The sequence below is a fragment of the Myxocyprinus asiaticus genome, chromosome 18 (assembly GCF_019703515.2).
Source record: "Myxocyprinus asiaticus isolate MX2 ecotype Aquarium Trade chromosome 18, UBuf_Myxa_2, whole genome shotgun sequence".
Taxonomy (NCBI): Eukaryota; Metazoa; Chordata; class Actinopteri; order Cypriniformes; family Catostomidae; genus Myxocyprinus; species Myxocyprinus asiaticus.
The window spans coordinates 32,469,443-32,481,420 of NC_059361.1; the positions used below are offsets into that span (position 1 = coordinate 32,469,443).

Here is an 11,978-nt window from a genome sequence, read left to right on the forward strand (position 1 = left end):
GTGTGATCAGAGGAACGTACATTCTGTCAAGTCTTTCTGCTCTCCTGATCTGGAATTACTTGCGCTTCTGTGTCGACCATTCTGGCTACCAAGGGAATTCACAGCGGTCATTATCACAGCTGTGTACATCCCCCCCCACAAGCCGACACAGACCGGGCACTCAAGGAACTGTATGGGAGTATAAGTGAGCAGGAAACCGCGGACCCTGAGGCCGCGTTCATTGTGACCGGGGACTTTAATAAAGCCAGTTTAAAATCAGTCGCACCAAAATACCACCAGCACATTAGTTTCAACACACGAGGGGACCGGGTTTTGGACCATTGCTACTCTCCCTTCCGGGATGCCTATAAATCCCTCCCCCGCCCACCATTTGGCAAATCGGACCACTCTTCCATTCTGCTTCTGCCGCTTACAGGCAGAAACTGAAACAGGAAGCACCCACCCTCAGAACGATCCAGTGCTGGTCGGACCAATCAGATTCCATGCTACAAGACTGTTTTGATCACACGGACTGGGAGATGTTCCGGTCCGCCTCTGATGACGACATCGAGCTTTACGCTGATAGCGTAATGTGTTTCATCAAAAAGTGTGTGGAGGACGTGGTTCTGACCAGAACAATACGGATCTATCCGAAAATACAAACCATGGATAAATAACGATGTTCGCGCGGCACTTAATGTGCGGACCTCCGCTTTTAATTCTGGGAACGCGGAGGAGCATAAACAAGCCAGTTATGCCCTCCGAAAAACTATCAGAACTGCAAAACGCCAGTACAGGAGCAAGATTGAAGGACAGTTTAACACCACCAACTCTAGAAGCATGTGGCAGGGAATTAACATCATCACGGACTTTAAAGGGCATAAAAACTCCGCCATGAACACTGCTGCCTCTCTCCCGGATGAGCTAAATACTTTTTATGCTCGTTTTGAGGGAAATAACACCGCCCTTGCTGAGAGAGCGCTCACGGCCGAAGCTACAGAGGTTAGTTCACTCTCCGTCTCTGTAGCGGATGTAACCCGATCCTTCCGACGGGTGAATATCCGCAAAGCTGCGGGCCCAGACGGCATTCCGGGCCGCGTCATCAGAGCGTGCGCGAACCAGCTGGCTGGTGTTTTTACGGACATTTTCAACCTTTCCCTCTCTTTGTCTGTAGTCCCCACATGCTTTAAAACGTCCACCATTGTGTCTGTTCCAAAGCAATCCAAAATCACTTGCTTAAATGACTGGAGTCCTGTTGCTCTGACCCCCATCATCAGTAAATGCTTTGAGAGACTAATCAGAGATTACATCTGCTCTGTGCTGCCTCTCTCTCTTGATCCATTGCAGTTTGCATACCGCAACAACCGCTCCACTGAGGATGCCATTGCATCTACAATACACACTGCTCTCTCCCACCTGGAAAAAAAGAACACTTATGTGAGAATGCTGTTTGTAGATTACAGCTCAGCATTCAACACCATAGTGCCCTCCAAGCTAGATGAGAAACTCCGGGCTCTGGGCTTAAACAGCTCGCTGTGCAGCTGGATCCTGGACTTCCTGTCAAGCAGACGCCAGGTGGTTAGAAGAGGCAGCATCATCTCCTCATCACTGACCCTCAACACTGGGGTTCTCAGCCCACTACTGTATTCCTTGTACACACATGACTGTGTGGCAACACATAGCTCCAACGCCATCATTAAGTTGGCTGATGACACGACGGTGGTAGGTCTGATCACTGACAATGATGAAACAGCCTACAGAGAGGAGGTGCACACTCTGACACACTGGTGTCAGGAGCACAACCTCTCCCTCAACGTCAGTAAGACAAAGGGGCTTGTGGTGGACTTCAGAAGAAAAGACAGAGAACACAGTCCCATCACCATCAATGGAGCACCAGTGGAGAGAGTCAGCAGCTTCAAGTTCCTGGGTGTCCACATCACTGAGGAACTCACATGGTCCGTCCACACTGAAGTCGTTGTGAAGAAGGCTCATCAGCGTCTCTTCTTCCTGAGACGGCTGAGGAAGTTTGGAATGAACCGCCACATCCTCACACCTGCACTGTAGAGAGCATCCTGACTGGCTGCATCTCCGCCTGGTACGGCAATATCACCGCCCACAACCGCAAAGCACTGCAAAGGGTGGCGCGAACTGCCAGACACATCATCGGAGGTGAGCTTCCCTCCCCCCAGGAAATATATACAAGGCGGTGTGTGAAAAAAGCTCGGAGGATCATCAGAGACTCCAGCCACCCGAGCCATGGGCTGTTCTCACTGCTACTATCAGGTAGGCGGTATCGCAGCATCAGGACCCGCACCAGCCAACTCCATGACAGCTTCTTCCCCCAAGCAATCAGACTTTTGAACTCTTGATCTCTCATGATCAAAATACATCAGCACTGCACTTTATTACTCTTATATCTCACACATCATAAATTATATTATTATTATGTTATATTCTCTCTTAACAACTTACTATCAACCGACAGCCTGAATGTCAATACAGTACAATACTGTACATTCTATATATACTATATATATTTTTTTATATATTTTTTTATTTTTTATTTTTATTGAATAATGTGTATCTATATAGTGCGTATTGTATACTGTAGAGTGTATGTTATTATTTGTATATTGTGTTGTGTGTAATTATGTGTATATTAGACTTTAAATTGTGTTGTGTTAATTTGATGTTATTGTAAATTGGTATATGTCTCATCACTGTCATGACTGCTATGTTGATCGGAACTGCACCCAAGAATTTCACACACCATTGCACTTGTATATATGGCTGTGTGACAAAGTGATTTGATTTGATTTGATTTGATTTGATTGAATTTGAAATAAAGTCATTTTGCTACACACTAAAGGTGGGGCAGACATATGCAGCTCCTTAATAAACTCTATAAGCAGGGTACCATTCAAGGTCAAGAGGGAAACAGTACATCCTCTGCCTAATTTGTACAATGTTGCATGTAAAGAAAACAAAAGTACATTGCACACTACTGGCCTGATAAAATATATAGTACTGTGCAAACGTTTTAGGCACTTGTGAAAAACTTTCAAACTGAGGATTTCTTAAAAAAATAATGACATAAATAGTTTTCATTAATCAGTTAACGTCATACAAATCCCAGTAAACAGAAAAAGGGCTAAATCAATATTTGGTGTGAACACTTTTGCCTTCAAAACACCACCAATTCTCCTACTTACACCTGGACACAGTTTTTCTTGGTTGTTGGCAGATAGGATGTTCCAAGCTTCTTGGAGAATTCACCACAGTTCTTTTATTTATTTAGGCTGTCTCAATTGCTTCTGTCTCTTCATGTAATCTCAGACTGACACGATGTTCAGTGGGGGGCTCTGTGAGGGCCATGCCATCTGTTGCAGGGCTCCCTGTTCTATTCTATTCTATTCTATTCTATTTGCAAAAGTAATATTTGGGAGTATAAAATGTACATTTCCTGTTGACACACTAAAGTAGCACATATAAATAACCATCTCAAGACAAATGTTTTTGTGAAACATCTTATGTGCCTAAGACTTTTGCACAGTGCTGTATAATATATATATTAAATGAAATGTAAATGCTACATATAGATGTGAAAAAAGAAAGTCATACACAAAGGAGTAAGGCGGTCGCTCAGCAGATACACACTTCCTGTGGCTAAAACTGACATTTCCAGTAATTTAAAAAAAATGCATTGGCAATGTACACTTAAGTTTTTCTTGCTAATAACTCTCAATATGAATTGAATCTGCCCATTTGATCCTATTATTAAAAAAAAGTCCACTGAAAAACGACAGAAGATTTTCCTAACTTTTAATTACAGCATGTCAACTGATTTTATGGCATGTATACATACAGTGCATTCAGAAAGTATTCAGACCCCTTCATTTTTTTCACATTTTATCTTGCAGCCTTATGCTAAATTGTTTTAAATGATTTATTTTTTCACATCAATCTACACTCCATACCCCATAATGACAAAGCAAAAACCAGATTTTTGATAACTTTTGCAAATTTATTAAAAAGAAAAAACTGAAATATCACATTGATATAAGTATTCAGACCCTTAACTCAGTACTTAGTTGAAGCACCTTTGGCAGTGATTACAGCCTCAAGTCTTTTTGGGTATGATGCGACAAGTTTTGCACACTTGGATTTGGGGATTTTCTGACATTCTTCTCTGCAGATCCTCTCAGGCTCTGTCAGGATGGATGGGGACCGTCGGTGGACAGCCATTTTCAGGTCTCTCCAGAGATTTTCAATTGGATTCAAGTCCAGACTCTGGCTGGGCCAAGGGCCTGCCCATCCTACGGGCAATACAGGCAGCTGCCTAGGGCCCCAACGTGCCTAAGGGATTTCCACAACCATGCAAAGTAAATGAACAAGTCATAAATTTAAGAAATATTGATGAATTTTATTTCGAAATTCTCCGCAGTTCAATGGTTTCGATTACGCACATAGGAGAGCATGCAACACGTGTGGAGCTTATCATTTAACATACAAATCACAATGATGGTGAAAACTAAAAACAAAATATTACGTATAAAATGAGTTCTGAATAATCACAAAAAGACAAATAACTGAAAGTTACAACAAATAAAATAACAGCAGTGCATATTAAATCAGCAAGAAGTAAAGCTTAGCAGTACACACTAATCTGCATAGTTTATTCATAACGCAAAGCATTGCAGGGAACTGGAGCACGCCTTCTTATCACAGTATTATTTGACACAGATCGCACACCTTGCTGAATAATGCATATGCCTGACAGAAGTCTTTAAGGTTTATTTTGTGTAAAGGATAGTAGAAACACTGCTTGACAAATCATTAGGGCTTTTCACATTTTCTCAAAATAATCTGATGGGGAAGGAATTCACACACTATGGATATAAAAATGAAAAAAAAAAAAAACTCAGAGTAAACATATAAGCAATTAATCTGGAAAATAACTAAACCATCCTATCTGCAAAGATCTCTGCTCTCTAAGAGGTATGTGTTTATTCTTTACATTTGTTTACAAATATATATTTCGAGGTGTTGTTTTTATAGGCCCTATTTAAAATATGCTGTAGTTCCCTGATTTTCACTGATGTTTTAACTTTTGCACACATTCTGGCCAACTCTAAATAAACATTTACACATAGTTATGTGGGTAGTTGAAATGGAATTTCAAGCATCATCAGCAGTGTCCTATACTATCTAAAACTATTTTAAACAGCATTTTCTTATTTTGTGTTACTTTGATGGGTAACACTTATGGTTGTATTTGTTACCATTACTCTTGGTAACTCTTACTCTTAATTAATAATACTTAATCATGGTTAGTGTTCATTTCTACATATACAGGACCATTTTTAACATTAAAATTGTATAAGATAATGTTAGTTAATACAATATGAACTAACATGAACAACCAATACATTTTTATAAATTAACTAATTAGCCAAGATTAATAAATGCTGGAAAATTGTATTATACATTGTAAATGATACCTAATGCAAACCGTATTGTAAAATGTTACCCAGTAATTATCATACTTGCAGTTTACATGACCTCATATTAATTGAGACATTGGTTTATTTGTACTTATAGAAAAAAGTTGAAAGGCGATCAAAATATGGCGATACAATTATGACTTGTCACAGCAACTAAAATACACATTTTACACAATCCCTTATGCATGCATGTTAACCTAACATTTTCATGTTGGGAAAAAAGCTATTGGACACGTTATTTGTCATCTACTGAACTATACAGTATAGTTCTCCTTTTTAGTGCTTTCTATTTAAAAAAAATTGGCTCCACGTTTGCAGTGGTTCTATGGATATTTTAAAGTTATGACTATTTTCACACTGGGGGGGCCCATTTTTATGATTTCGGGCCCCACAAACCCACAGTCCGGGCCACACAAGGACATTCACAGAGTTGTCCCTAAGCCACTCTTGCGTTGTCTTGGCTGTGTGCTTAGGGTCATTGTCCTTTTGGAAGGTGAAGCTTCAGCCCAGTCTGAGGTCCTGAGTGCTCTGGACCAGGTTTTCATTAAGAATATCTCTGTATTTTTCTGCATTCAGCTTTCCTTCAACCCTGACCAGTCCCCCAGTCCCTGCCGCTAAAAAACACCCCCACTGCATGATGCTACCACCACCATGCTGCACCGTTGGGATGGTATTGCGCAGGTGATGAGCAGTGCCTGGTTTCCGCTTGGAATTGAGGCCAAACAGTTCAATCTTCATTTCATCAGACCAGAGAATCTTGTTTCTCACAGACTGAGATCGGTGGAGTGTTGCAGTGATGGTTGTCCTTCTGCAAGTTTCTCTCATCTCCACACATGATCTCTGGAGCTCAACCAGAGTGACCATCGGGTTCTTTGTCACCTCTCTTACCAAGGCCCTTCTCTCCTGATTGCTCAGTTTGGCTGGGCGGCCAGCTCTAGGAAGAGTACAGATTGTTCCAAACTACTTCCGTTTAAGAATTATGGAGGCCACTGTGCTCTTGGGAGCCTTCAGTGCAGCTGAAATTTCTTGTAGCCTTCCCCAAATCTCTGCCTCGACACAATCCTATCTCTGAGCTCTGCAGGCAGTTCCTTTGACCTCATGGCAACATATTGTTTGTCAGATTATATCATTTAAAGACTGGCATTTAGTGATTAGACAATAAAAAAGTGGCTTTAGATGTCAACATATTGTTTGCTTTCAGCCCACAGTAATCCATTTTGCAATTGAGTTCATCAGTACGTCAGAGGTAGACATCCAATCAGATTTAGCAATGTGCTGAATTCACTGGTTAACGTTAAATAACAAATTATTCCATCAAAATTATGTATCTGTCTTGAAGAGAGTGTAAAGTTGAATCTCATCTGAAGTTGACGCATTCTTTGTGCAATAACTGATGCAACGTGGAGTGGCACTTCTTGTCTGGTATGTGACACCCTTTAAGGGTTAGGGCTTTGAGTTGAGTTGTGGTTGTGTTTGTAGTTTAAGTTGGGTTGGGGTTGTGTTTGTGGTTTGAGTTTGTGGTGGAGTTGAGTTGGGGTTAGGATATGTTGTGGTTGTGGTTAACTTTAAGATCAAGCAGAACATTCACTGTCCATGAACAGAGTGAGGGGGATCATAGTTACACGGCATGAAAAGCATTCATGTGCTTGTCATGCTGAATTAAGGTTAACATGTGGCCTGGGAATGCACTACATCTGTGACATAGAGTAGGAGAGCAGGCGGAGATACAGGCTTACCTGATGTGTTCTGTCACCTCTTCTGCCCTGCTGATCGCATACGGCTGTTTGGAGCGGCTCCAGGCGTCCACACATCACTGTGCATCTGTTCCAACGCAGAGTGGAATGCTTCTCGGCGACATCTGAAATGCACACACACATTTGATTATACAAACACACTTACTTTAAAATTTTCATTTGAATTTTAGCACTACTCTTTTTCATTTCATTTTTATTTTATTTTCAGTAACGTGCTAAGCAGTAGAAAGTTTTCATTTAATTGTTTTCCTCTATGTAAATTATTGTGACCATACCTTTTAATGGTCATCTGAGAATTAAATCTTAGATTTTAGTCAGATTACCAGTTTGAATATCCTTTATAATAAGGGTATAATAATAATATGATAATAATAATAATAATAATAATAGCTCTAATTAAATTAAATAAAAACAGCAACAAAAAAAAAAGAAAATGCAGCTGTAAGGGGGTTCAATGGAAAGGAGGAGGCGAGAAACGGCTTAATAACATAAATAATAATTTAATAAACAACTTAAACACACAACCAAAAACCACACAGTACAGCTGCCTGCAATTCTCTCTCTCGAACTGTCGTCCCCGGCCGCCTTTATCCCTCGCGCACCCCATCAGGCTGATTGGGGACCTGGTGTGTCTCATTCCAGCCCGGCCCCGCCCTCCTCGGCTCTACAGCAGCTTCATGGGTCAATGTAAATATCCAGAAAAAGCATAAAAACAATTACAAAAAATAAATAAAAAGAATAAGAAAAACTAGAACAACAAAAGTGTAATAATCTCAAACAAGATGAAAATTAGAAGAAAAAAAAGAGAATATAATTATTAAAAAAATGTAATCAAAAGATCATTTAAAAAGATTGTACATCTTCAGATGCTTTTATTAATATGAATGCTTGGAGCGTGTCTCAGCCAGGTAAGGCTGTTTAACTTATCCATTGTATACATGTATACAAATATATTAAACTGTGTGATTCGTTTAAATGTTTTGCCTAACTTGTACAGTAAAAGTGACCCTTGTTAAATGCAGCATCTGGAAAGCATCTTAAGACTGAAACTGATGTTTTTTTCTCTACTTTCCATGGTGAGAGTAAAGAGTCTAGGATAGTGGAATTATTTCTCCAATCACATTAAAGCTTGACACATCATCTGAAAAGTTGAAATTATACCCTGAACTTCAAAAGTGGCATCAAAATACTTTGACACAAAACATATTTTTCAGTAAAATATATTTGATTTCAGTGCCTTTAGCATTCATGTAAACAACACCGATATGACTGGAGATGTATGTCTGTGCTCTTTGATCTGCGTGTTCACCCTTTGATCTGTCTATGAGAGTGAAAAATTTATTTTCCAGGGGGGGCTGGGGCAGGCGCTGCTGTGACCCCTCTGAAGCAGGAGACACCAGCTCAAAATGCTCCTGGAAACCTGCAAATGAAAGCTCATTATACTCATATATGTCTATTAATCCATGACCTGTGATGCCTTAAAGGCTATAAACAGCTAAAATATTACATTTTGGAGAGATTTGTATGCTAAATTTGACAAGGCTTTTGGTCTCAATTCAGCTATATTTTCATTTTAAGAGCTGAAATCCTCCTCAGAGTGCTTCAAATACTAATGGTTCTAATCACTGGCCTTCAGAAACATGGAGCAATAGTATGAGAGTTTGCTCTAGCTGTTTGAGGCTATGAATTTCAAACCTGGAAGTGTCAGTATGTGCTGGGATCTGCTGAGATCATTAGCATATTACTGCTGCACAGCAGCTCATAGCTGTCATGGAGAATTTCTTCTCGCTTGCTGCCATTTTCTAATTGTCCACTCGGAGCTCTCAACTCCACTCAGAGCATTTGTTCTGAAACAAGGCCTTGTGGGTAGTAAGAGGGGCTCAATGGCCACTGGTGTGTCTTTACGTTGTAATGTGCCACTCTAGATCTTGCATACAAGCCCGGGAGGCCACCCAGCTTTGCGGGCGACAGGGCACAAGCACTAATATGAACACACATAGAAGGGGTTTATTTGGCAATAATAACAGGCTGACTGTAGATCATCCTGCTTATTACATGGCTACTTACCAAATAAGTAATTAAATGGACATGAAATATTGACTTGAGTTGAGATTACTTTATTATGTGTGAAGAAAGAGACCATGGAGTGTCCAGAAACAGCTGAATTGCAACCTCCGGTTTGTGTCAGATTTCTGTTAGGTGTTTATATAGCAAAAATTACCATCTAAATAATTGCCAAGTAAATAAATAAATGGACATGAAATATTGATTTGAGTTGAAATTATTTGATTTGCTTACTTGTAGAGATCGCAGAGTGGTATGAGAAATGGGTGATTCTCACGAAAACTGTCAAGAAAATGTTCTGCTCATATTTAAACCCAAATCTATAAAAAAAACAAAACAAAAAAAACAACAACATGAAATTATATTTTACATAAAGAAAAAGAAGCCTACATTACAGACCATTAAGATTTTTTGCATTGTGACTTTACTTTCAGGACACTTAAAGGTGTGCTCAGTAACTTTTTTTCCTCATTAAAAACGTTTTACTCCTAAAGAAATGAATTGTAATTTTGAAATCATGACCATTCACATAGTATTAGGACTCCAATCATATCAGTAATCTTATCCACCTTATTTTGTAACGTGGAAGTAAGCAGCGGCTGCATTTCCGCATAATGTGTAAAAGTTCAGCTGTTATTGACTGCAATGTAAATAAATAGAAGGATAATAATACCAGAATTTAGTGATAGAAGTTTATAAACTATCACAAAACCACAGGATGTACAGCAGAATGATGGCCTGATGTCAGATCATTTTCTAACTTCAGCATTTATAGTAAAAGAGTAAGTAAATCATTCACATGTTGCTGTGTGTTGTTGTATTGAAGAGACGGTAATAAAATCTGCTTCTTACTTTACCGAGATCGTGACGATGCAGTCTTTCTTGTCTCCATGTAAACCTCCATTTATATGTACCTGCATAACCTCCAATGATTTTTTTTTTTTTTTTTTTTTTTTTGTTTATTCCCAAAGGCAGTGTTTCACAAGCCATGCTGAATGCGAGATCTGCATGTTTGTTTACTATGCACTGCTAAGAAAGAGAGAATGCTCTCTGACAAGAACGGGTAGTAAAATGTGTTTATTATTTTGCCAAGATGAAACAAGATTCAGTTTTGGTGCAAAGAAAGTTAAAGCAGCATTTGCCCAGCAGCTTTCTGCTCTCTGCTGGTTGTGTAAAGTTTGTGGAGGCGTGTCAGAAGGCGTGGAGGACTGTCCTGTCGGCGCCTGATCTCTCATTCATTCTGTCTGTGCAACAGTGTGATAAAACCATGGCAAAATGCGATATACGGTAAAATGATATGCGTTCAAAACCAATGAGTTTATGAAAATAATAATTAATTATAATAATATGATGACATATATTGCCAGCCTGTAATATAAAGCAGTGTAATGTGGTATTTTTGTATCGTTAAAATAGCTGGAAGTGGCTGATACCAGAATTGGTCCACATTCAAGGTTGATGATGGCGGCGCCCTAGTTTTGCTGAAAAATAAGGTTGATAAAAGCTGTGTTATTCTGCATCGAGAGGGTCCCCTCATGGGGTTGCCATGTTAGAATCACATGACCAGCTGAATACTACCAGAGACTATTTAGCAGAGATGGGCGACTTCTATTAAAATGAATGGAAGAAATTGGAACGCCCAGCGGTCAACGGATGTAGAAAGGATGTCCCAACTTATAGGTAAAAGAGCCAATCATCTTTTAGATACAGACATCGCCTGTCAATCAACTCGAGAACACGCATGCGCATTAGCTATTTATTTATTTTTCTTCGTAATCTGAGGTAAAAAAGCACAATTTGTGATACCAGTGTTGTCAGATTTTACTGCTGATGGTAATTGTTGAAATATGTTTTTTGATCGTAATCTTGACCAACCGATTTGGAGATTTCGGTGTTTCCCCATTCAAGTAGATAGGAGCTGTACTTGTATGCCACTTGTTTACATAAAAAAAATAGCAGCCCGGGAGTGTCAAAGTGGACAGTCAAGTGGACTGACTTGCTAAAAAAGACTTTGATGCTACACAATGGATCTCAGTAACCACCCTGTTACTGGACACTTTCACTCTTAGATTAAATCAATCATGGCTGACTGTGAAGAATTAATTTCTACAATGGCAGATTGTGTTTGATAGATGCTGCATCCACACTACTAAGTGTCAGTGTATGTCCAAAATTAAAAAAATTACTGAGTGCACCTTTAAAGGAATATTCTGGGTTCAATACAAATTAAGCTAAAATGTGTAATTGTCATGAAAATAATCTCACTTTACATGGTGACATTATTTTCATGCCAACATCTTAATGGCCCTAAAAGTTGGTTTCATTTTTCATAGGCAAAATTTAATTTCTAGAACCAGGACATTTTTTTGACTGGTTTCATGACAATCACCCAAGTAGGAAAGATGACATAATACCCAGATCACTAGTGAAATATCACTTTATCTCCAGATGTGCAGCCATTATTCAGAAATATCAGACCGTTGGATGCTGCAGTTGACCAATTAGAATTGATTATTCGAGAAAGCCATGTAATATTGCACATATAATTACTGTAGAATAAATTCAGTGTTCACTTTTGAGGATGAAGAGTTTATTTTTTCATTGCAATATCAATCCGAAGTGTCCAGTTCAGAGATGGTTAAATGTCGAGTAGAGCAACTATCACAGGGTCATGTTT

At 39.3% G+C, this 11,978-nt stretch overlaps 1 long non-coding RNA gene across 6 annotated transcripts; it reads right to left on the reverse strand.

The window, feature by feature from the left end:
- Positions 1-3,962: 3,962 nt before the first annotated feature.
- LOC127456387 (uncharacterized) lies at positions 3,963-10,421 on the reverse strand. 6 transcript variants are annotated; one of them, XR_007899829.1, is made up of 5 exons: positions 10,159-10,421; positions 9,536-9,621; positions 7,760-9,429; positions 7,220-7,341; positions 3,963-4,335 (listed from the first exon to the last, which is right to left on the reverse strand). It is a non-coding gene; the product is annotated as an uncharacterized LOC127456387 (long non-coding RNA). The 6 variants fall into 6 exon arrangements; XR_007899828.1 differs by having other exon boundaries at positions 10,154-10,421; XR_007899830.1 differs by having other exon boundaries at positions 7,780-9,621.
- Positions 10,422-11,978: the final 1,557 nt, after the last annotated feature.